At 41.6% G+C, this 26,429-nt stretch overlaps 1 protein-coding gene across 3 annotated transcripts in view; it reads left to right on the forward strand.

The window, feature by feature from the left end:
* The first annotated feature begins 3,327 nt into the window (after window positions 1-3,327).
* Window positions 3,328-26,429, forward strand: part of TMEM108 (transmembrane protein 108) — a 144,791-nt gene continuing 121,689 nt past the window's right edge. For all 3 annotated transcript variants that reach the window (XM_082752550.1, XM_082752554.1, XM_082752551.1), the window contains exons 1-2: window positions 3,328-3,378; window positions 8,871-9,000. The gene's annotated coding sequence lies outside the window, so the exon portion shown is untranslated. The remainder of the gene's footprint in view (window positions 3,379-8,870; window positions 9,001-26,429) is intronic.

The following is a 26,429-nucleotide window of genomic DNA, read 5'->3' on the forward strand; positions in this document are numbered from 1 at the left end:
AGGAGGAAAGGAATTACTACTGTACAGCTCCTGCAACAGGGAATAATTACAGTCCTTCTAGGATAAGAAGGGGGTGGAAAAATACTGTGTAGTAAGTTCTGTATACTTTTTCCTCCCAGTGACATACTGATTCAGCTTTAAAAATTGCATATTTATAAGCTCCTGGTGAACATTTGATTCCTACCATGAGACTGATCTGCAGAGAAAGTGAATGGTTATGGTTGTGTAGGGCCATCCAGACCCCTCCAGCTCATCTGGGACACTTCATGGTTGTAGCTCTGACAGCTGGCAATTGCAGCTCTTGTGCATTGCCCAAGAGAGCAGATCTTAGGGACTTGTTTTCAAAAGAACTCTGAAAATTTTGGTATTAATTTAGTTTGCTGGCTCAGGTTCTGTAAATGTTGTTTCTATTGCACCTACTATTCCTAGCTGAAAATGGGAATGTTTTTGTCCGTGAGCTGTATTTATAGGTTGTGTCTGTCCCAGGGAGCTTGAAGTCAAGTTGGCCAACGATACGAGAGAGAGAGAAGAGCTGGAGAAGTGACCTGGCTTGTCAAAAAAATGTGCTAGCTTGGTGGCAGGCTTGGGAAGAGAAACCAGACCTCCTCTGGCTCCTCCATAAGTATTTTATTCACACTGGATCAGTATTGCTTGTATACTTCATCCAGACCCCTTCAGGCTGATGGAGATCTATCAGGCTTCAATTCTCAGGGTGCTGAGTACTTCATGGATTAAGATGTTTTTCTCTAGAATTCACGTACACAGCCTCATTCATCCCACCTTATACCCTACATCCATTTCATAAAGACAAATTTTAATTTGTATATAAAATAGTTCAATTTGGATTCTGCATGTATTGAAAATTGCCATTTATTTTGGTTCAGAACTCCCTTTTTTATTTTTCGTTACTTACAAGAATTAATAATGTCTTGTGCTTTTATAAATCCCATGATGATTTTGAAAATCTCTTATAACTATAGTTATAACATCAAAATGAATTTTGTTCCAGTGAGGAAGAAAATCCAATTCTTTTCATTTGTTCTGTATAATTACTTATGAATTATAGTGCCTCAAAGGAGTGACACTTTCTGGCTTTTCTACCAGAGAAAAGCCATAACCTGTCTTTAAATTACAGATCTCTGAGGAGGCTGAACCTTCGTCTTCTTCAGAAAACATCTTTTAACCTGTGAATAACTAATGCTGGCTGGTTAAAAATAAACTACTAAATTGTCTTAAAATGGTTAACCCCAGGTATGTAAAACACAGACAGACGAGTGATTTCTCTGAAATATGGCTTTCATATCTGGTCTACATGAATCCGAGGGTAATGTTTTCTCAGCAGTTGATATTTCCTACTGAATTGCACTAAGCAACTATAGAAGAAAAAGCTTTTACAGAACAAAATTATTTTGAAAGTTACTGGAGTTGATGGACGTTCTGCCAAACAAATCCCCTCTGTGTGGAGCATAGGGGTGCTTTTTAACTTCGGACTAATACCTTATTCTGTACAGCCCAGCTGGAAGAGCAAACTGGTGCTCCTTTTCTCTTTGAATCTGGACCAGGGCTACATTTCTGTCAAAAAGAAACCCGTGCTTCTTGAGCAGCTACTCCATTTCCAACATGGACTCTGCATCAAGTCTACTCTATTGGAAAAGGATAGAAAGCTGTTATCCACCTCCAGTAATATTCCTGCTACTACCAACTACAGTGCTAGTAAAGGTACAGTAACTGCATAAAACCTGGAAAAAGAGCATTTTTGAAGGGCTAGCGGCAAGCAACACTTGCTCAAGGAGGATATGCTTCATCCCACTGATTGCTAGAAAGCATTGCATGTTGCAAAACCGAACTGCGCATTTACAGCTGGGATTTTCACATTCATTGTGAGCTGGGCACTTAGTGTAGATGAAACATTTATTTTACAGATGCAAGACCTTCGTTGCCAAATATTGGGGCATTGATGCTCTCTGGTCCTCTATAACTCTAAAAGCTGTTGACTATGTTACGGAGTCTATAAACTGGCAATTGGTTTACTTAGTGTGAGTGCTATAAGCTGAGTATCCACCAGCTGGCAGACAGAACAGGGGAGGCTGATCTGAGAAATTGTCCTTACATTTGCTCATCCTACAGGAGGCCAGGAATCTTACACTTCCTAGCCAGTAGTGAGTTATTCCATTATTACAGCTCAGTTAGCGCTTTGGGCCCAATTATTTCATATGTGTACTGTGATTCAAAAACTTAACCAACTTCAGATGTTGGCGGTTGCTGGCGTGCGACATGGACTCAGCCAGTCATTCTGCTATTAAGCATGAGGCAACTCGAAAGAAATGGTGGGCAAAAGACGAAAGGAGAATAGAAAGCCACAAAGACAGTGCAGCAGTTGGTGCTCTTCCACTGGCAAAGCAAAGTCTTGTTGACTATCCCTCAGTCTCGATGTTGGTAGTATTTTACCAGCAGCCACTCTTTCTTGGATCGGAAGGAAGGCTGTGAAGTTTGGGAAGGCTTTGGGGTGAGCTGTGGAGTGACCAGGCTGCCGGGGTGACCTTCCAGGTGTCCCAATCCTAGGGCACACTCGGAATTTCCACTGAAGCACCGGAGGATGTGAAAAGTAAGACAGATTACGCTGGAAGAAGACATCTGCAGCAGGTTAGCGTTTGCTGCTAACGACCATACAGCAACTGAAGACCCAAGACAGGAAGGTGCGGCAGAAAGGCGGCGTGTCCCCACTACAACACTACAGGACCCCACAAACCAACTGTGGCCAAGGGTGCAGAGGCAAGGGAGTGAAGGCTTGGGGCTCCATGCCAACACACCGGGCGGCTCCTCACTGCCGAGATGCACCCACCCCAAGACCCACCGGCCCCCCTCAGCCCCCCAGCGCTGCTTTGAGGGCACAACAGCCTATTTTAACACCCCACTGCCCCGCTGCGGGAGGCACAGAGCTGTCCAAGCGGCTGCCAAGGCCTCCTGTGGGCGCCTGGTGGCCCTGCGGCCATCGCCCCCCTCACGGCCGCGGCCCCCTCCCGCCATGCCCGGGAGCCCCGCCTAAGGCGGCGGGGCCGGGGGGGGGGCCGTGCCGGTGCCCGGGCCAGGCGAAGGAGGGGAAGGGGCTAGGGCTGTGCTCCCCCCCACCCTTATTTTTCCTTTCATTTTTATTTTTTTTTTCCCCGTTTCCCTCCCTTTCCGCGTGAATACGCGGTTGGGGAGGCAGGCGAGCAGCACTCGCTCCGCCTGGGCGGGGAAGCCGCTTGGAGGAGGAGGAGGAGGAGGAGGAGGAGGAGGAGGTGGGGGGGGGGGGGGGGGGACATGAATATCTGCCGCTGCCTGCGACGCCTCGCAGCCTTTACAGGAGGCAGGACCCTGTGAAGCAGCAGCTACCCGGTGAGTACATGGCTGCTGAGGCACCCACCGGCTGCTCCTTGTCGCGGGCAGCCGTGGGGCTGGGGCTGGCAGCCCGCTCCTCACGGAGCCTCAGCCCTGCAGGGAAGACGGCGGCCCTTTTTTTCATTTTTTTTAGCAGCTGTGGGAGCACGGCCCTGAAGAAAGCCGGTTTGTAGCTCTGAAATAGGCAGGAGCTTTTATCTGGGCGGTTGGCAAGCGAGAGGCTTCGTGTGTTTCTTTTAAATTGTAGCAGGGGCTGTTTCAGGAAAATACTAAGGCTTACGGTGAATAAAGGGGCGATAGGAGAAGTGAGGCAGCCCTGGGTTAAGCATTAAGGAGCGAGCTGACTTCTGCAGGAAGAAACGGGAAGGGAATTGGACTGTGCTGTGAATAAATGGCCGTGCTTTTTGCGGCAGAGCTCCGAGATGTTTGATCTGGCAGAGAAAATCCACCGCTGCTAACTACACACAGCGCCCGGCGCTGCGGAGGGAGTGCGCCCTGTGGGGAAGGACACCGATCCCGGCGAATAGGACCGATATAGGACGAGCCCTCCTTCTCCTATCGATAATTTCATGTCTAAAAACGACCTTTTCACTGCCTCAGGTGCTAAAGCAGCGAGGGGAACACGCTTCTGCTGAGCGGTTCGGTCATTTTACGGACGCTTGTTCTTGGGGTGGGCACGGGCAAAGAGTGGCTTTAAGGAAGGCAGTTCAGAAAACAGATCTTAAAAAGATGTAATTTCTCCTGGTGATCTGCAGCAGTACTTCTGGAAAGCAGGTGCAACTGTTCAAATCCATATGAAGTTCCCACTCCTGCATTTGCAGTGTGATTTCACCAGATCAAGCAGGAGCAGCTGTCAATGTGGTAACAGCAGTGCTACCTGTATCTGAAAGCAATCCAGCAACTTTGCTTAAATACTGTATGAAGCAGAACTGAATCTGGGCATGCAAGCCCTTAGGTGTTGCCTACTTTGCTGTTGTCCCAGTGTGACCTATTCTGATCTGCTTTCTGTAGCTGACTTAGTGTAGGTGCTAACCATAAAGTAACCTATGCAGATGCAATGAAATAATTATGGTAAAACTTAATAGCAGCTATTCTGATTGTGATGAATCATGCTAATCATCTGTGTGAACAGCAGCTATTTCTTTCTGTGATTCTGTGTTATATTTGTCATTTCTAAGGATTTGAAAACAGCAAAACAGCAGAAATACCTTTAATCCTATTAAGAGTGATGGAATTTACTCGACCCTTTAAACTGGTGTTTGCTAAATTAATGCCAGGTATGAAATAGATTGAACTTTAGTCTTTCCACTGGAGAGATTAAAAAAAAAGGAAGGCAATTACAAGTGTTACAATGGGAGAGAGGCAATCATGCAATTGTACATGGGATCTGCAGTTAGAATAGCATAATGCAGAATAAAATAAAACTCAAGCTTATTATTGAAAAAGGCCTTTTATTTCTGCTAATAAAACTGACATGCCAATATTATGCTAAAACAGCTGCAATAATGTGCATACATTAAAGATGTTTTATGTATTGACACAGCCTGCCTTGAAAAGTTTGAAAACACTGGGCAATCTTTCCTCTCCTGGCAACAGGAGGCAATATTGCTAAGTGCCTGTGCTGTACCGTCTGCTCTGGTGCTGCCTTCCCTTGGAGGTTTTGCCAGGGCTGAATTTTGCCGTAACAGATAAGCTGAATCAGCAGGCATCATGTTCTTCACAGGCTGCAGCTGCCCATGGGAAGAGTTCAGCTAAGCCAAATCCCTTGGTGGCATGCAACAGACCTTAGTTCCATCAACAAAACCCAACAAACTCATTTTCCAAGGTAGCTCACTGCAGGTAAACAGAGTGTTCTGCGAGGATAAACCTAGAACAGAGTTTCTGACTGTGCTATAAATGGATTAATCAGTTACCAGGTAAATAGAGGCAATTAATGTATACATAAATTCTAGTGTAGATACTTGCAACTGATTTATTCTGGTCAGAATTAATGGATCTGTTTAAAAATTATTTCACTTTTTTGTTTCATGACATCCTTGTTTGTGGAATATATGAGCTACTATGTCTGGCCACACTAAATAATTAGATGAATTAATAAACAAGAATTTTATGAATAGTGTAGTGTTTGCCTTCAAAGCTCATCCTGTGATGGAGCACAATTCAAGACAATATGGTGCCTTTAACAGATCTCCGTTGAGTGATAAGGTGGGAATTTGACTGTAAAACAGAAGTTAGTGTGATTGGCACAAATTAAAGTGAACCAAAACCTATTTTTTCATTCCCTGAATTATTTCATAGGAAATCATGAGACAACACAGTTAGTGTGGGCTGGCAATATATAATTCAGTTGGCAGCATATGCTTGTCACACTAAATATACAAAATAAATAAATAAATAAACCAGTTAAGTTTTTGACTTGAAATTCACAAAAAGAAAGCTTCACGGCTTTGTCTCCTGACTGAAAACTAAGGTGTTCCTCACACTTAATAGGTTAGGGGTGAGACCAGAATGTAATTTTGGACCCGATTTGTACCCTGTTGTAGTTAAAGCTCTTACAGTTGGAGTTTATGAAGTACTAGAATTTGGGATGTTGAGGTTAGAGGTGTTACCTAAAGGTAATTAGTGACATAATGTTAGGGATATGATATTCCCCAATGGTGATGGGAAGCTCTGGTCTACCTCTTGCTCCTCGCTGATGGAGGACTGGACTGTGCAGCACACTTGGCCACCTTTTTGGTACGATGTGATGCATCTCTGCCTGCTGGGTGTTCCTTGCTACTGTCGGGCTGTTTGTGTAATCCACAGTGGAAGCACTCGTGGCCTTTGCTTTGCTGATGGCATTGATGGAAAGAAGTGTTCGAGCTGGCACAACTACCAGTTTTCCTTTGCAAAGCTCTCTTTAGCACTGAGTAAGGATCCAGTTTGTCTTTTATCATGGGGGATGAGATTCTCCATGCTCTCTCATGACATCAGCATCAGAAGGCAGGTTTTGTCTGGTGTGCTGCGAAAGAGGAAAAGATTTGCTCAAATTGCTTTGGCAATCTTTGGGAGCATGATGTAAAGGAAGAGCTGTAACATAATGTCCCAAGTGGGCAATGTATTGAATGCTGCATGCAAAACTACTGAGCTTGCTGTGAGCAGCAGTGACCAACAGGGCCTTTTCTCACAAGAGGAGTTGTGTGATCATTAGAGTAAGAAATATCTCCAACATCCAGTTTGATTTTCACATTCCTTGTTTCACCAATCCATAGTGACGTTGGTTTCAATCAGAAACAATGTGTGAGTTTTATTCTGAGGCGGGTACACACACTTCTAGGGCACTCAAAGTGCTTTTGTTTTCAACAGTATTTGCATCAGCGTAATTATTGCAGTTTTGGTATGACTTTAATTAAGAAGTTTGGCTGAGCAGCTCATGTTGCAGCATTAAGCTCTGTCTACTAAGGGAGGCTTTCCCAGGAGTGGCCTGCAAATGAAGCATCACAGTGCTTCAGAGGAACAGTTAGAGTCTTAGGACTAGTAAAATATATTAGTTGTGGAAGACATGGGAGAACTGGTGGTGAAAGATGCCTTAAAGGATCACTGGCATTCAGATTGTAATCCAGAGGTAGTCCTCTAAACAGGACTAGATTTAGGTGTCCTTTATGATGGTTCTAAAATGGAAGTTATGTGGTAAGATTGATTGTGGGATTTAATAATACATGCACACATTCACATTTTTGCATATAATTCTTTCAAAACTGGAAATTCATAGCTATATTTGGAGTTGTTCTTATCTGAGAAATACTTGCAGCTTTGTCCCTGTTATCACTGGTCCAGATCAACATCCAGTGTAAACAGGTTAATCAAAATCAGCGGAGTGGTACCAGTGTGGCCTTCATGCACCTTGCCTGTTGACTTTCTACTTTCTAGAAGAAAAAACACGCTCGAGACACATAAAATAGAGGGATTTTGCTTGATCAGTGGCGTTCCTACTCAGAGACTTTGGAAGGGTGATACATACTATCTGTGTCAAGCTGCTAAAACAATGCTTTTTAGCATGTTGTACAAAAACTTCAGATTAGAGAGGTGCAGGTAGAGTACTTGCGTACACACAAGAAACAGAAAAATGGAGATGTGCTTTTCACATGGTAATATTTTTGAGGGGTAGATCTAACATCTGCAAGTAGAGCCAAGAGCAAGAGCACTTTTACATATTGCTCATACTCCTCTGCTCAGTGATTTATTTGTTGTTTTTGTTGTTGTTGTACCTATGTAGATGAACAGTGTAACTGAAATCAGGACAGAAGCTAATCAAGATAGATGTTTTCTCTAACAGTTCCCTTCGCTTTGGTTTCTGAGTAAATAGCTGAAGGCACATCACGTAACAAGACACTTGAAGACACTCCAGGCATTTTGTTAGTTAACCTGGACATTACTTTTTGTAATGCCTATCATTATGTGGGACAAACACTGTAAAATAATAACACGGTATTATGTACAGAGGACTGAAAATAAAATAGATCCAGGGTTTGAATACAGATAATATTGTAGCATTCTGTATGTAATGGTAGACTAAGGAGATGTCCTATTAATTTCTCTGTTTTCATCAGTGCTTCAGCAGAGCCTGTGCATTATGAGGATAATTAATCTTACTGAGCAACCAAGAAAAAAAAATCTAGATGTCTTTTCACAAACTCTTTATCATGCCTGCTGCTGTTGGCTCATTCTTCTTTGTTCTCCAAATCTATTCCTGCAGTCACATAATTGATATGTTTGCATACACTGAGTCCTTGTCCTATAGGAATTTGGCACATGACAACCAATTTATTTAAAAAAAAAAAAAAAATTAATCAGTTATTTTAGTAGTGTTGTGGCAGTGGTATGCCTTTAGAGTTCTATTTACCTGCATACAGGTAAAATTTACGTCCCTTTTCTTATTCTATTGCCTCCTCCTGAGAAGCCAAACAATCTGGTCCATGGTTCCAGCATACGTGACTCCCTCATAGGTCCTGCCAGTGCCTAGGCAGAGAACCTGTTGCTTGGTTTTGAGAGCTTCTTTTGTTTTGGATGCCTAAATTTAAATACAAGCAGCGCAGTTACACGTGCATTCAGGAAATCTCACTGAGTAGTTCTACCCAAAAAAAAAAAAAAATCCCTCTGCTGCTGAAAAAATTTGAGCAGTGTTCAAAATCAATGTTTTGAAGGAGTTTTTTTCTTTTCTGTTATCTTAATATGGAAAATGTCACATATGGAAAATGAAAAATATCACATATGGAAAATGACTTTCTGAAGAGTCAGCAAAGGAATCCTACAGAATAATCTATTTCTTTATCCACCAAAAACAATCAGTGACATACTGAAACACTGTGGTCTGTAAGTCATTGCACTGAAAGCTCTAGAGAGCAATAAGAGCCACATGGCACAGTGCCATATGTATTAAAATTGAGTGCCTTGTAGAATGAGATGGATAAACATCTTGGAATAACATACCCGCTTTTGTAAATTTACAGGTTGCACCAGTTGGCAAATTAAAAATCAGAAAACAAGAAGCTCAAAGAGTCGCTGTTACCAGAAAGGTCAGGATCAATGGACTTTGTGGATATAGATATGTTTGAAGACATCAGCACTTCCCATTACAAGGTAAAGCACAAAAGTGTTTTTTTTTCTGCCAGCTTGTTTCTCTTCAGCGCAGTGCAGCTAACTCTTTTGTGGCATTGCATGAGGTGCCAACTGAGCTGGTCTCTGAAGCTTGTTCAGTCTAGTGGCTCACTGCTAATAACTGTGGTCTACAAGAAATGTATAACCGGACAATATTCAGACCAGAAAAGGCCTAGGTTTTCAAAGTTAGTGACAAATGGGGTTTCTCAGAGCCTGTAAAATAACACACAAAGTATCTGTTCAGGTAGATCTACAGGTTGTATTTTTAGGACGTATCAATAGGAGCCGTTCCCTCTCCTCACCTTTTTTACATGTGGTACATCATCGGCTTCTGTGCTTGTTAATTGCCCAGCGATGTAGATTGAAGTATACTTGAAACCTGTGCCTCTTAGTGCTGCATCTTAATCAGGAGAAAATGTGTCTAAACTAAATGTTGTTAGAGACGCAAATTATGCCATTTTCTTGGTACAGTCTTCGTATTCTTTCACTTCTAGGATTGCTGTGTGATTTGTTTACAAGAACCGGTACGTTTCTTCTATATATTCCAATAAAAATGTTAATGATGCATTGTTTTAAGCTGGTAGTAGTGGAGAATTTCATACATTTTCTTGTTATTTTTTGCCTCGTGCCTGGAAATACTGCCATTTATTCTGACTGCTTCCTTTACTGAGTTATTTTCAGGAAATATGCATGCAAAACAGATTTTTTTAAAAACATGAACTGGTAGAAAGACGTGAAACAAGCTAATATTTTAAAATAAAATTTCTCCTCATTTTGAAGTATGTGTGGTTCTGCATGGCTAGGGGATGGTTGATTTGAGACTTCAGATTCCAACAATTCTGATCAACAGAGGATTGCTACAGAGCAAATATAAAACTGCAACACCAGCTCTGTGTTATTTAAGAACTCAAATTAGGCAGCTGTGCAGTTGCAAAAATGGGGACAACTACAACTGGTCTTAGCTGGTGCCTGCTGTAATCCAGGGAGGACTTTCAGCAGAAGTCTGTGTGATACTCCATGCTCACCTGCTTGTGGTAGATGGTGAAGGAACAATCTCTGCAGGGGATGCATTGCTGTTGCTTCTGCTTTGTACAGAAATACTGATCAGTGTTGTCTGTGTTTTTCACAAGCATGACATACAGTCTTCTCTTTGTTCTTTTGTGGAAGACCTAAGTTTTAAAGAGTTCCTCTTAAGGTGGAGAAGGAAACAAGTTATGGCATGACATCCTATAAAGTAGGAAATGCTCCCTCGTACACTGAAAGAACAGGAATGGAATGTATGAAATATTTAGAAAATGCACAGATAAGCATCAGCAAATAAAACGTACAAGGAAAAAACACATTGAAACTCTTGAGTGCTTGGGACATTCCAGTAACTTTCCACAATTGTTGCTATGGAATGTACGTAGAAAGACCATAAAAATCGTCAAGAGCTGCTCTAGATGACAGACACTTCTCAGACACTTCTCTGAAGTTTCATTTCCCCTCCCATACACTCAGGTGATGCCTGGTGTCCACGCATGGGTGCTCTGATGCAATCTGTATCACTACCTACCTACCATTGTTTGGTTCAACAGGTACAAATACTGCTCTGACCTGTACTGTCTCATTCTGTACACCTCTACGCTTGCATTTAGTGAAATCCCCAGCTCTAGTGCCAATCCCTAATATGATGTGGGCTGAGAGTTTAGAGCAAAAGCTTTGATTCTGCATATGAAAAATGAGGATACCATTTTGTGTTCTCACCTTGCCTACTTTAATCTTGTGCCCTTCTGAATAGGAACTTCCAAGTCTGTGCTCTCTGGCACAGGAAGGAGCTCAGTGTTGGATAGGGTCTTTGGCTGTTGTGTGACAAGTAATCCTTCCAAATAGGATTTGCATTCCTGCAGCAGCCATTCTGGGAATGGAGAATGAATACAGAGAGAGAAATTCAGCTTACACAGACATAGCTCAGGTTCAGTCATTCAGAACACAAGTCAATCACGGACAGAGTTGCGCATGAATTGACTCCTTTCTGAGAAGATCTGGTACTAGGGGCTAAGAAAAATGTAGAGGGTCAGAATGCCTGCACTGTCTTACTTAACTGGATTTATTGGCACATTTATTATGCACAGCAAAAATATTGTTACAGCCCCAGAGTTGCTTTGTTAGTTTTCATTTCCAAAGGATGTCATCCCTGCAGTAGTTGTGGTGTGGAAAGTGAGCCAGAAACCCAGCTACTTCTGTGTACTGTCTGTGTCTTCAATTAAAACTTCATTGCTCTTCAGTGCTGTTTACTGTCTGCTTTAAAACAGCAGAGATAGCAGAGTTACCATAGTAAACTGTTTGGATCGTAGGCTGTGGGATAGAATAGATAGCTGGAGGTAATAATGCCATAAATGTAAGCTAGACCTTGAATCCCTGAACTTTCATATTGCCATTTACTTGTGGGCATTACTCTTTGTAGCCCTCTAGGTGTTTTTATCTTTTTTTTTTAATAAGAAATGTCTGAACCATAAAATAAAGCTGAGGAAGTAAAGGAATAGACTTCCTTCTAGTTTAGACTCACCACAGGTATATCCATAATAGCAGAAGTTATGCACGTTTCAGTTAATTTGTTTCAGCAATCTAGGTTTTAAATTAAAGCCTTTCTGGAAAAGCACCTGAAAACTACTGGGAAATAATATTAGAAGAGTTCAAAACTGAATAAAAATTCCCTTCAACTCATCAAAATGTTTTGTAGCTCTTGTTTTTCCTGCAGAACAGAAGGATGTTTGTTCTTCGTATTGAAGCTCTCTCATACTGACTTGAAACGTTTATTTTTGAATGTTGGGAGAACTGAAACCAAACCAGTTTATTTTGCTAGGAGTTCACAGCTTAGTGAAAGATTTCCATATCGTTCAATAAATTGACATTGTTTATGACTTGGCCACATCTTTTTCCTTTCTGATGCACTGAATTTCATGTTCCTATTTTTCTTTTTTACCGGTAATGCTGAGGAACCCCAGGCATTGTCGAGACATCAATAATACCAGGTCCCATGCCAGGCCTAGCATAAATGCAAATGCTCCTTTCTGCAAAGAGCATCCATCTAAGAGGCAGGAAAGACAAGAAGGGTACAGACAGACCCTGGAGTATGAGACAGGCTTTTTTCATTAGTACAGTAAGCAGTGGCTTCCAGTACTTTGAGGCAGCCAATTCAGACTTGAAAAAACTTGAAGTGATTGTATTTTAAGGTGGTGGAGAATCAAAGTATTTCATCCCTCCAGCTAGAGAGGGATCCTGAAGTTGCCAGTTATGTTGCTGTCATACTCCCTGAGCAGTGTTTTGATTTGTGTAAGAGCAGTTTGATATAAATCGACGCGGAAATGGAAGCAGCTTCTTGGCAGGGGGGTGGAAGCTTTGTCTTTTGGAAGCGAGGGTGACACAGAGCTTGCTTGTCCTGCAGTATAATTCATCCTGACATTTGCTGGCACGGTAAGTTCGTACTAACTGCAGTGACACTTGCCCTGCGTGACATAATTCAAAACACTTTTTAATAATATTTCTGCTTGAATTGAAAACAGCCAAACTGTCTTGTCTAATTTCAACCTGTTTGATCCCTCATCTCCAGTGGTAAATTCTGCTTTGCAGCGTTTCCTTGTGCTGCCTGAAGGAAAAAGATGAGATAGCGACTCGTAATCCAGGTGCTCTTTGCCATTGACGTAACACCATCATAAGATCAGGCTAAAAGTCACTGATCCTTCATCAACTAAATCCTGAAGGAGTTCACTTCAGGAGGTAACCCTCCCAAAGAAGAAGTGTTGATGTACAAGTAACAATAAGGTGGTTTTGTACATTCCACCATTTATTACTACTGACATTGGACACCAGTCACAAAACCTAGTATTTAAAAACCCATTAAAAGGAAAATGGCATGGAGTGAGACCAGAGCCTTCATAATCAAAAAGGCTGCTGTTTTCGTGTTTTCATGTTGGTCAATGAGAGGGGATTTTTAGAACTGTGTTTTTAATTTGTTTCTCCAAGGAGAGTCTAATTTCTTCAGCGAAGAAGAATGCTTAAACACTTGTTGCCACTTAGGCATCTACTTGAGTAGTACATGATACGCTGCAGTTATTTTCCATCTAGTCTTCTGGAACTATAGCTGCTTTTGATAACGTTTTGTTCCTGCTGGTGCCACCAGATATGCAGAATTCACTCCGCTTGGTGATTTGCCCTTCTTTGTTACTATTCCTACTAGTAAGCACTGATGCTTCTGTCAGGATGGGAGCACACTGGTGTGTGTGATGGGGGTGAAAGTCTCGTGGGTGCAGTTAAACACATTCAGTAAAGTGTGGTGAGGAATTCACTGGTAAGCGAACATAGCTTGAGAGTATGACCTCTTGTTTGATAGTTGGTATAAAAGTGAACTGGTATAGTCAGTAAAATCAGGCTGGGAAATGCAGTATAAAGGTAGACATGCTATAATATTAACCTAAGAGGGTCTGTAAGAACTAGCAAAAAGAAGGAAGCAGATACTTGAGTATACAGGATGCATAGCACTACCTCTCTTTTCTTGCCAAGCACAGAAACAAAAGCTGGGGATGTCGGCTACTTTTAGCTATCCATTTATTTCTTCTCAAGCTCCTCACAACCCATAATGAGGCATGAGTTTGAGGACAACCTCATATCAACTGCGTGTGGTAGGGAAATACCCTTACCCCATTCCCCCATACAGGTGGTCACTGAGCTTAGACCAGGACTGTGCAAAGCAGAGAAGGAAATTCTTCTTCTAAAACCCAGCACCAGGCTCGGCTGGTTGCTCAGGGCTCTTCTAACACAGGGTTGTTTTTTCTGCACAGTGAATAGTCCATACCACCTTGATCCTCAATTAGATGAAGGATCAGTCCACTGAATTTTAACTGCATTTCTAGGTCAGACTTAAAGTGTGAGAAGGTCACACTCTGCTTCAACTATTTGCTGTTCAGGAAGAGAACTGAAAATAGTAAATGGAGTACAGACAACTATAGAAATTCAGGAGACACTCAGTTTTGTAGAGAGCTCAGCTTCTTACAAGAAATAGGCCGAAGTGAACTTTTAAACTCTGGTAGCCTGTAAAGGTGAGTTTGCAGCAGAGACAGCATCACTTCATTGTTCTAGAGAGGTAAATAAAGATCCTCTTACTGCAGTGAAGTCAGCGTAGAAAATGTTGCAGGTATATACTGCATGGCTTGTGTATTTATTTATGTATTTGTGCTGTTAGATCACTAAAAGTGGATTTTAAAAGTTCTACTTGTGATGTAACCTTCTATCTGTTGTTGGTGTTTTCATACTTTTATTAATCCTTACATATATGGGCTAATTGCTTAGATTGTTGTATATATAAACTGTCTAAAAACAAATGATAAATATATAAATATATATATTTTTTTAAAACACGTCTTCCTCCAGCATTTCTAATGGAAGCAGCAATGCTGAGAAGTTAAATAAATGCTCTTGCCTAGGATGGCAGAGGCACATCATGCGAATTTTCACAAGTGAAGCCAGCATCCTCTTTTGCACTTCCTTTGGAGCTGCATATAGCTGCAAAGAGGTAGCAGAGTGCTGCATCAAAGTGTTTAAAAAGTGGGGAAAGATTTTGACTTCTTAATGCTCTGTAAAAGCTTGTGTTTACGCGTTTCAGCCTGGGATCTGAGTTGAAATTGTTGGCATCTTTCTAAACGTGTATTAAAAGACATGAGAAAATGGCATGCATGGTAAACTATGTCAGAAGAAGGAATTTGGTTTCTTTTTACTTTGCTAGAATGTGAGGCAAAGATGGTCTGTGTATGGCCTTACCCACTAGATATGATTTTTTTTTAAATTATTTTTATTTTTAATTATTTTTCTGTGAATGTAGCTAAATCACCTAATTTGTCAATTTTATTTATTGTCTGTTAAATGGAGCAATAGCACTAGCTTCACTTGAGTTAGGGAGAGGAGTAAGGAGAAAATGTGTGTACAGTTGTTGAAGATCCAAGTTGTTAAAATGCAAACTATTGTTCTTGTAAGACTTTGGTCTAGTATGAGCAATATAATCAGCTGAAAACTTTGTCTAGGTATCCTGGTGAACTACCAAACAAGTATTTAATGCCCTACGTCTTATACTGAGGTTGTCTTTTCATTACATCATTGTCTTACTTCTTGCTTTCTTTGATAACTATTCAAACACAAGGTATAACAAGGTTATCTGGTGCATTTCTGAAAGTTATAGGCTAATTTAACCCAGAGCTTTCCTGCATGTTCTGAAGAGTTGCACTTCTTCCTCATTTAGCAGCATCCAGTGCTGGCTTTCCCTGTGAAGCTTAGTCAAATTTTGTACGTAGAATAAATTGTCTATAAACTTCAGATGGTTCAGCTACTGTCTTCTATGCTGCATGTTGATGTTTTGTTGCTGTTGTTGTTTGGTTTTGGTTTTGTTTGTTTGTTTTTACTCTTTCAACCCATTTTCCAGAAGAGATTTTCATTGGTGCATGTAAAAGCTTATTTTCAGAGCTTTTCTCTGAACTGAAGGATATTTTATGCATGGCATCAAGCTTTATTAATTTGCAAGTGCTGCTTCCTCTTTTTGGATGCGATCTGCATCTCCTGGAGTAGAATCTCTCTTAAGGTGCTCTTAGGTACTGCAGTGCTCCCCCACTGTCTGCTTCATTTCCTGAGGCTGCCACACAACCTAAGAGCTTTCAGAATGGAGGCTGCCAGGTACCAATTAGCAGGAGCCACCACACTGCTCTCATTTTGGTCTATCGTTGGCGGTCTGTTACTGTATTCTTCAGCTTCCAGTTTCTCAGCAGGTAACTTGCCTTTTCCTTCATCTTTCAAAATCCGTATGTTTGTCTTGCCTTAATTTTCCCCTTTTTGGGAATTTGATGTCTTTCCCTCCTCCCCTCAGGCTGTTGAAATTCTTCCTTCATCTTATTGCACCTTTCCAGGTTAATTTTAGCTGCCTGCTTACCACCGATCAATCTGCCTTTATCTGGCTTTACACTAAGTAGGATCTTCTGTGTGCTTCTCTCTCCTGGGACCTTGTCATCCCTTGAACTTTTGCTCCGTAGAGAAGTGGAACTATTCTGCTTCTCGGTCACAGACACAAAAATCAAACTTGTTTTCATGTTGGCAGTTAGTATTTTGCTTTATCTAATTTCAGATCAAATAGATTCACAAGGATTCTCTTAACCTGTAAGGAAATTATGCTAGCGTTCCTGTTCTCTTGTCCTGACTCATTAGACAAGCACGTGCAGCTTCACTCCTGTGTGGATATCTGAAAATGCTGCTCTGTGCTCTACACACACAAGCTTGCAGTGGCTTTCTCCTGGATATCTCTTAAGAGTGTCTAGCCTGTTACATGCAGCCTCCTTCCTAATTTAACATTATTTCACTCATGATCGAATTGCAGGCCACCTGACTTCCAGGCCTGAAGGAGTGAAGGGAATTTGGAGCTCGTTAAAGAAATTTTGGCAAGAAGTGGAGGTTACCAGCAGGGCTCCTTAGAATTAGGTTTTGATAGGTCTGCTGGTGGTGGCTTTTATTTTATTTTTCTCAAAAGAAACGGCAATTTTGTAGAAATCAGCAACTCGTTACAGTGCAAAACCACTGCAGGGCTACGTCTGGTAGCGCAGCCCATGCAGTTTGGGTCTGAGGCAGGAGCTTGTGAGAGAGAGATGGGAGAAGGGGAAGATAATTTTCAGTTTCTGCACAAGTAGCATAAGCTCTTTGTTTAATATCTTAAAATCTGACACGGATGACTATCCATTGGGGATATTCAAAGACTGTAATTAAAAAGTTTTTTATGTAAGGAGAGGGTAAGTCATTGAAGCATTGCAGGAAGAGTAGTGATGGAACACTTTAACTGGTATTTTTCAGTGCTTTTATCTCCGGTTTAACCTCCAATCCTACTCAATCACCTTCATTTTCCCCTTCTCATATAAAATGTTTCAGTGGGTTATGACAAATGCTCAAATCCATTGCAAAGAGAGGATCATTTGCTATTTTTCCCTCAAACTACCAGTAATGGTTAGTGCTCTGCAGCTGCAACACCTTGCAGTGATGCAGCAAACGAGTCTGAGGCACTCCAGGTACTTTGTGTTAATGAAACTTCATCACACCTATCCGAGGCAGCGTCTTATGTGTGGTAGGTAGTGCTCTGTGAGGAGCTGCACTGTAATTAGTGCAGCTCTTTATGATTGGAAGTACGATGTGGGTAATATATTGGAAGCTAGCCCTATCACATATCCTACTCCCAAGGTCTTAACACTGTGACAACAGGAGTGCCAGAAATAGAAATCAGGATTCTCGGCTCCAGGGAGAGTGTGATTTCATCGCTGGGCAGTGTTTCCTCTCTGAGGAGCTTTTGCCTGTCTACCTTAGCCCACCTTTTCACCTTTTTTTTTTTTTTTTTTTTTCCCCTTACCTTTGTTGCAGAGAAGCAGTCTCTCACTAAATTAGTTTTTAAACAAAAGGTAATTGCAATCAAATCTCTTCAGGGAGGGCTTGGTGTTGGTGATCGTGACTTTCTTTGTTTGTTTGTTTAAATTAGGTATCCTAGGAATCATACTGAACCTTTTTTTTTTTTTTTTTTTATACCATGGAGCCAGTAGTGAATAAAAAATGACAGTATTTAGGCACCTTTTTTTAACAGAATGCCATCACCGTGGTGCAAGGCAAGTTATTATTTGGTTGGAAATTTTCAGCAAAAACACAGCCACCATTTTTTCTCTCTCCTGTCCCTCTTTTAAGACTTCCCCCCCCCCCCAAATGCATAGATTTTAAAAGCTAAAATTCGTATTCTTCAGAAATCGTGCACAACTCCAGTCTAATATCCGTGGGACCATCATGTTAGGTCTCATGCAGGCTTTTTGTTGTTGTTTCTTTTTTTTGCTACGGCATTATAAATTCAGCAAAGTTCATGAAATGTGATCACAGAGGACGGCTCAAGCTGATCTGTTATCACTAGAGCTTACTGTCCGTGGCTGACAGCTGAGCAATCATGTAAATAGGTAAAGGTCAGGATTAATCCACCCCTTCACATTCTGACACCGCAGACCCTTTCCAAGTACAGTAATGAGCTGTGTTATAATGAGAAAAGTAGCTAATGAAAGCTTAGTTTAATGTGGCTGTGATGCCTTTCATACCTCAAAAGGTGTTGCCCAATTTCTGTTATCAAATAGCTTGATACTCACTGCTTTGTTGCAACCCTTACATCTCTGCACAGATCTCCACTTGTTTCTGGGACAAGTCCTTTGGCTGAATTTATTTCCACTGTTTGCTTCTGCATTTTGAACTTTAATCTTTTTTTTTCAGTCACTTCAGGGGAATTTCTAGAGGCACCTTCTCCCATTTATTCATCTTTTTCTTCAGGGCAGGTAAACTGGTCTTTACTTAGTACAAGGCCATCTTGAGTAATTTACGCCTGTATCTTGATGGCAGAAAACAGACTACATCACAAACATTTTTGCAAAAGCATGCAGGGCCACTCCATGAAATTCACAACCATCTTTCCATTGACTTAATGGTGGAAATTGTGTTTGGTGTTCTTACGAAGTTATTTTCAATTATTTGGACGGGGCTGATCACATCAGCGGGACAAAGATCTGATAGCAAGAAAGAATGGTCAATTAGAAACCTCATGGTCCTGCAGTGACCCTAGAGACCACCTAGGTAAGCAGGGCTTCTGTTAGAAATAATACCAGTTCTCAGCTTCAAAACAGTGATACCTGAAAGAGTGAATAAAATTATTAAAAAATGGGATCTGCCCCAGGTGTTGTTCATTGAGGTAAAGCAGGTTTCTTGTTTCTCTTCTGGTTCAGTTTGAATACATGTGATTCAGATTCTCTCTCCTTATTTACTCATGACCTGATGTGAGAGGTTTGGGCCTTGTGCTATTAGCGATTGTAGTTTTAATTACAATTTTTGGTGCAGCTTTCCTAGTTGTAATTCTTCACGGAGGGATTATGGTATTCTTCTGTTAGTTTCTGTACTACACGTTGTTTAGCACATTTGAAAATTGTATTTTGCCCAAACGTGGACATTCTACTGTCCTTTTGCAGTACAAGATTGGGTTTGTGTTACCATACTTTTATATTCTTCTGAAGAATACCAGCCCTTGATTCCCATGTCACTTTGTTCATGTAAAAGGCTGATATACAATGTTCTACTTCAGTTATAGATCAGAAAAAAAAAATAATGAGCACTCTAGGACCTTTAGGGATAAATAGTGAGTGTTAGTTACTCCTCTCCACAGCTTTTTTCTCTATTTTGTCTTCATAGGGAGGAAGAACTCAACTATTAATATTTTTATTCTCTTTCATTCAGTGAAAATATCATTTCGTATGTAATAGCTAACTGCAAAGCTTCCAAAAAGTCTAGTAAGAAAATAAATTACCTTAAAACTTGTAGGCAACTTTCTGATATTCTTGTTTCAGGACCATGTCATTTCACAGCTATATACTAAAGCCAGTGACCTCTCAGATATTCTTCCACGGTTATTATGTTAGGTGAGTTTGGGCCAATTTACTATCTGGTGTGAACAGCAGTATCAGAATCTGGTCTTAAATCAGTTTATCTGTTCTGATCTATTAAATGAAATACCAGTCGTTTCAGGTCTTCTCTTTTTAATTAATAATTACAATGTATTTATACTGTCTTTCAGTTCACATAATTCAACAGCAGATGATGAAAAAGATCATAGACAACTTGATTTATTGCAGTGCTGAAGCAGGATTGTTCCTGGTGTCATACTTTCCATTGCTTTGCCCAGTAGTCTTTTAGGTGACTCCAAAGACAGATTGCCCATAATTTCCTCCTCCTCTCCAGGTATGGCTCAGATCCTTAGATGAGTTTCAATAAGAGGCTCGTCCTTTGTTTCAGTAAGCAGTTCATCAATGTAGGATGACTTGCTGGGTAGAGTGAGATGAATCTATGTATTGCAATAAAGGAGCAGTTCATAAACCTTTATGGCTGGATGGTGCAACTGGAAGAGAAGATGTGACCCCTTGACTTAAAAGGGTCAGAAAAGGCAGAGCTGTTTCTCCTTGAGCAGCAGCCATGTGACAATGCAACCTGTGTCTTCTGCAGGAGAGCAAAACCAGCCGAGTGGGTAAGTGAATGCTGTGGGTTGTTTAAAGACTAGCAGAGCTTTACTTATTAGAGGAAAAGGTACACTTGGCTGGAGGACTTCTGCCTCAAGTCACCAAGACCTTACTCAAACTCTCATTGCTTATCCCCTTTGTAGCTATATACAGTCGTTTTAGGTGGTTTATTTAAGTGATTGTGTTTAGGGCATGGCAGTAAATTCCAAGCTCCAGTGATAAATTTGGTGGTGAGTAGATTGTCTGGCAGAAGCTGTGGCTTCAGGCCCTTGTTAGGGAAGTGGCAGTGCTCCAAAACCACAATTACCAAACTTCGTGTATTGTAGAGAGGCAGGTTAACTAAGAGATAATCCCTAGTATGAGTCCTTCCCTTTTTTAATAACTCATAATGATATGGACAAATTGCCAGTCCAGCCTTGTCATGTAAAGACTTCTTAATCCGGGTAAAACCTCTCCTCTCTTCGTTCCTGCAGTCCACCAAACTTCAGTTTTTAACTAACCTTTAATTGTGTAGGATTTATCCAGCTTATTTTTATTCTGTGTACTTTATTTTTCCCCAGATTACACTCGTAATCTCTTCCAAACATAATTGCCAGTGTAAAAGGGCTTCAAATGAGCTACTTCCAAGCAGAAAGTCTTTCCACTCTCTTACTTAATAGAGCAAAACATATGAAAGAATTGTAGAATTTGAGCTACTGTAGCCACTGTTGCTTATATGAGCTAGCACAAGTGATTACTGAAGTACGTTAAATCCAGGGTTTACCCCCATTTGATTAGTAGATCCACCCACTGAGCTTTATTCTTCCCGTCCCTGTGGAAATTAGGTTGTTTGCCCAGTCTTCTCAATTTTGATCAGGTAATTATGTCTTTAGGATTAAAAAAAAAAAGTGTGTGAGGGGGAGAAGGATAGGAGGAGATGGTCTGTGCTTTATTTTGAAAAGAGATGCTAAATACTCAATTCTGTTTCAGAGAATCACAGAATGGTTTGGGTTGGAAGGGACCCAAACCATTCTTTATGAAGTCTTTATGAAGGTCATGCATGCTACCTAATTTAAAAGGGGTCCTGGTGTTTGTAAAACACTTCGACAATGTTGAATGAAAAGGGTTGTATGTAGATGGAAACACAGATATGCAGAAATACAGATGTGCACCTCAGCCCAGTGCAGTTCTGGAGCTCAGAACTGTTTCCAGCATAGAAGGGCCAAAAGAAACGTCCTGGGAGCTGCTAAGTGATTCCACAAGGATTTTTGGACATTTACTACAAGTTACTTTGGCTTTGCAGTAAGTATGGGGTGATGCTCAGCTTAACGCATAAAAGATCTGGAGGGGAGGGGGAAGTGTGGGGAGGAAGGGTCTTTTGTTTATTTTTTTTAATTCCTTCTGTACTTCTTCCCTGTCATTAGAGCTGAAATTCATTCTTTCCCTCTTCTAGAGCTGTTTACTCTGTGTTAAGTAACTGACATTTTAATATGAAAGCTTTTCAGTAGCCAAGGATTATGTTATTAAGGGAAAATAAAAAGCTTCTTCATACATGCTCTTCCTTGAAGACAGGATGCTGGTAGATGGATGGCTTCAGGATGGCACATTTTAGATTATTACAGCAGCTCTTCTCAGACCACTCACTTCTCCTACTGCTCATCAATTCCATTTGCAATAAACCATTTAATGACTCTGTCTTGAAAACAATTCAGGTTATAGTGGTTTTCCAAAGCAAACGCTAACCTGTTCTTCCACAGCATCATAGTGTACTTTCCCCTTACTTTGTACCTGCTGTGTATTTTTTTATTTCTTTATTTTTTCCTCCCTTTATTCCTTAATTTCACCTGTCCTCCTAACAGTAGTGCTCAGATGGAGTAGAAAGTGTGTGGAGAAATAGCTCCTGTAATACATGGCCAGGGTCATCGTGGGCTCTGAGGCCAGCCGGCTGTGTGCAGCCCATCCCTGCTCAGTTAAAATTTGTCAGCTTCCAGAATAAGACAGCTCCACGCAAACTCCTTACCGGGGGTCGCTCTGCTTATTGCTGACTCCTGAGCTGTGCCTGAGAATGGTCGAAACCAGGCCAGTGAGCATTTGAATAATTCAACAGAGCTTGATTGATTTCCAGCACCCATCTAAAGGTGTTCCTTTACAACGGGTACCTTACAGACGTGACCCTGGGTGCAACCAGTTGGCCTCTTCTAACCGAGTATGGAAAGGGAAAGGGTTGGAGAGATGCTTTTACAACAATAACAGCAGGTCAGGCATGGGCAGTGAGAATGCATGAGACCCAGTGATCCTGGCAGTGCCACTACGGCGTTTTGGGGTGGCTTTATTTAATTACCCCATTACCAGGAACGGAAAGAATGATTTGAATGAGTTTTGCTTTTAAATTTCCGCAGTTTATTTGAGCCCGAGGAATGTAGCTGGCAAAGCGAGCAGGGGCAGATTGCTGCCTACAATTTTTCAGATCTCTCTGTGAAAGGATAACAAGATATTTGGGATTTTATTCCATGAGGACCAGTCATAAAACAACGCGTGATGGAGGCACTTTCTGATGACTGCACGAGGAATTGCACTTGGCAACGCCGTGATATGAATGCGATCCTAATTCCTGTTTGCACGAGTGCTGTAAGCAAACTCAGACCGTGGTTTGTTTCTAACTAATTAAAGTGTTATTTAGGAATATAAGTAATCTGTACAGTAGAATGGTTATTTATTTATTTTAAATCACGGAGAAAGGCGTTTTATACTAAGTTCTGCTGCCTCTGTAGTGCAATTTGTTACTCAAAAACTGATCTGGGGTTGCTCCTCTCCGAATCCAAGCATCTGTGACGTTAATGTTACTGCGTTTTATAATTGGTACTTGATAGTTTAAGTGGATAATCAGCTAAGACATAAATGCAGCTTACCAGGAAACAATTGAGAATTTAGGATAATAAGGCTGATTAGACGCCGTTACGCCAGTCTCATGCTAAGATAATTCTGCCGAGTTGAAGTAGAACAAATAACACTGGGAGATACGCAGTGGTCAGGCCAACCCCCTTTGCCTGTGCTTCTTTGCTCTACCTTTTGAGTAGACGGGGCTCAAATGATAAGCTGCTGGTAGTAAGACAGACGAAGTGATCCCCAAGTCTGCAATTTGAGGCGTTCCTTCCTTGCGATCCTTCATAAAGAAGTCTGAAAACAAGCTCAAAACACCCCGTGGCACTCATTTAAATATTTCCCCGCTGTTATCTAGCCTTAATACTTCAAATTAAAACACAAAAGGAGAGTCATGTCCAGCCTTACACAAACTTAGGAGCTTTTAGCATCCACTGGGGACACTTGTTTGCTGCTAAGGCAGTGTTAACGCGTGGCAGAGGGAATTTTGTGCATCCTTCTAGCAGCCAGGCACAAGAGTGCCCGCGCATAGCTTGTTCGGGCTCTTAATTCATGGCCCAAGCGCTAGAACCATGTGCTCTGTACAAGAGCTGTTTGGGGAGAAGGTGAACAAACACAGCTTTAAATTACCTTCATGACTCCCAGGCACAGGGCTTTGTGAGGACCAATTTAGTCCATGGCACGGAATATCGCAGCCTTATTGCCAGGGTATTGAGGAGGGGTGACACAGAGCCTGCTGCGTCAGATGTTGTTGCTGGATATGGTTTCTCACAGTGTTATTTGTAGCACGGGAAGGAAACCACTCGTTCCCATGTACCAAGGGCTCGTTCTGGCCCTATTTCTCATCTACAGTGCTCTGGAGGTGCAAAGCAAGTGGAGAGAGTCCACTGATGAAAATATTCCTCTTTTTTTTTTCCTTTTTATTCCCTCTCTTTCGAGTGTGTGCAATGCTTCCTGCTACTGGGAAGTACTTTTACTAAGCAGATTGACCCGACAGCATCTTGTGTTGTTTTGGGACTCATGTAACTGAACCCTTCGGATCCCTTTATCAGATTCCTCCCTGCTTGTGAGGCTCAGGAAGCCCACAGAGCAGTAAATCCTCTCTCTGAAAGCACGGGCTAATCCCTGCAGTGCTCGCCTCTTTTTGGTGTGCCCCAGTGTCGTTGTTTGGCATGCCCTGGACAACTTCAATGTCACGGGGGCAGCAGCTGGAGCTGTGTGTTCGGTGGCCACGTGGTGGCTGGGTAAGGTGTGGTAGACATATGCTGTGCATTTCGGGGCTGTTTAAAGGATTGATTTGCATGGGCCATGCAGCTAAAGCACTGCGTGGCTACTCTTGTTACTCCACCGTGCTAAAGCACAACAAGCTGTTCATCTTATCCAGTGTTTATTTTTCCTCCCACAAAAGTCACTGGACATGAAAGAATATCATAAAGCAGCCTCCATGCCTGGAAAGAAGGGAAAGAGTGAATTTGTTTCTCCGTGGAGGAATGCAGGCAGAACTCGGCTGCTCTACACCCTGCCTGGCAGAAGCCAGCTGGCTGGGCTGTCGGGTTTGTAGCTCTGGATTAGCCACAGCACAGGTTTCTCTTAGCCAGGGAAGACATCAGAGGGGACTGGGAAGGCAGGAGGCCTTCCAGGGCTTATTAAAGTAAGGAGGTGAAATGTTACAGTTTAGGAAGCAGGCTACCAGTGGAGTGAATGCTTTCTAAGGTAACGTTGCCGAATTTCTGCTTTATCTGCTATTTATATATATTGAGCTATTCTTACGTAAATTTGAGACTTTCTTTTCCATGATGGCCCTTTTTTCCCCCTGTGTATTATGAAGGTCATTTCTCCATGTATCCTCTTTTGCCCAAGGATAGGATGCTTCACCTTTTGCTTTCTGTGAACTCAATAGGTGCAGTTTGTGACTGTTAACACGTTGTTGCTGTTGTTGTTTCATCTGCAGAAGTATGGCAAAGGTTCTGAAAACCGAATGTTCAAGAGGAACTGGCTCCCATTTCAGTTTTTGCTTTGATGCCAAAGTAATTTCTGTGAAGGGCTAGCTCTGGGCTATTTTTAGAATTTTGTCGCTGAGAAAATGGTCGAACTGATTTCATCAGCGCCTGGTAAAACGGGTATCTTCCTTGACCCATGGAAAAAGAGACTTCGCATCCGTGGCCTGCTTCCTAATAACACAAGACCATATCCATCAAGGTTAGGAGATTCTCAGAAATTTCCTGATAAATGCCATCTCGGCTGGTCCCTGCATTGCAGCTGTGGCTGTGGGTCTGCGTGGCTCTGAGTCAGAAAGGCTGAGATATTGATTTCTGCCCATTTTTCTTGGATACCACTTTTATATCTACCTAACCTCCCATAACGCTGCCATTGTCGCTTGGACCGTACACTAAATTTCTAATAGATGAGTTTTTCTTTTTTTCCCTGCATCTCTATGTAATATTTTACTTGTTTATGCATTTATGCGTTCATTTATCACGCATCCAGCAAGATCAATCTGTCTGAAGAGCAGCTGAAAGCAGAGTGTAATCCAGCAATGTCCTCACACAACGTTTTCCAAGGGGAAATGGAAAATCCCACTATGACAGTCATAGCCCAGCTGCACAATTTAAACCCTACTGCGGCTCTGAATGACTCCATTGTAAAATTTAAATAATGAAGTAGAGCTAAAATGTTTTTATTGCAACCGAACAAATAGGCACACGTTGAACATGGCCCTGCCACCATTAAGTGACATAAAACACTGGGAAATGTCATATTTCACGGTGCAGTTAAAAACCCACCAGCCCTATCTCAGCATGACTGTCACTTTTATATTGTTACAGTGTTTTATATGGCTATGGTTTTTATTGATGACCCTTACTACTCATGTGAAATGTGTTTTCTTCCAGCAACTGTATTACTGAGCTGACATCACCTCCCTTTCCCACCCTTTTCCTTCTCCACATCCAAAGCAGCTTTGCAGAGTAAATCAATGTAGGCATTAATACTTCAGATATTAAAATTAAAAAATCACTAGTAGGTTAAAATTAAGAGATGAAATTATAACATTTCCTGTGGCTCCCCTCAGACAAGAGTGCCTGACACGGAACATTATGGGAAGGAAATGAGGAATCCCAATGCTTTACGTAGCAAGAAAAATGTGTTTCTAGGCAAATTGAACGTGATGAATTTTGGTAAGTTTGCTTCGTGGAGAAGGTCTTGTGCAGTTGGTCTGGGCACCTACAGTTGTCATTTGCATTTTGGGTATCAGCTGGTGCTTTTTGACCTGGCCTGTTCAGACAAATAAGTGAATTTATTTATTTATTTTTTTCTCTCTTTTTTTTTTTTTCTTTTCTCATGTCCACACAACTTTTCAAGTAGTAAAAAGAAGACGGAAAGAGGAAAACTTGGACATAGTGTTGCCCTAATGGGGTTGTCTGTTGTGATAGGCTTTGGCTTTCAAAGCAGGGCTGGTGATCTGCAGTT

This window comes from Aythya marila, assembly GCF_965140915.1.
Source record: "Aythya marila genome assembly, chromosome: 2".
Lineage (NCBI taxonomy): Eukaryota > Metazoa > Chordata > Aves > Anseriformes > Anatidae > Aythya > Aythya marila.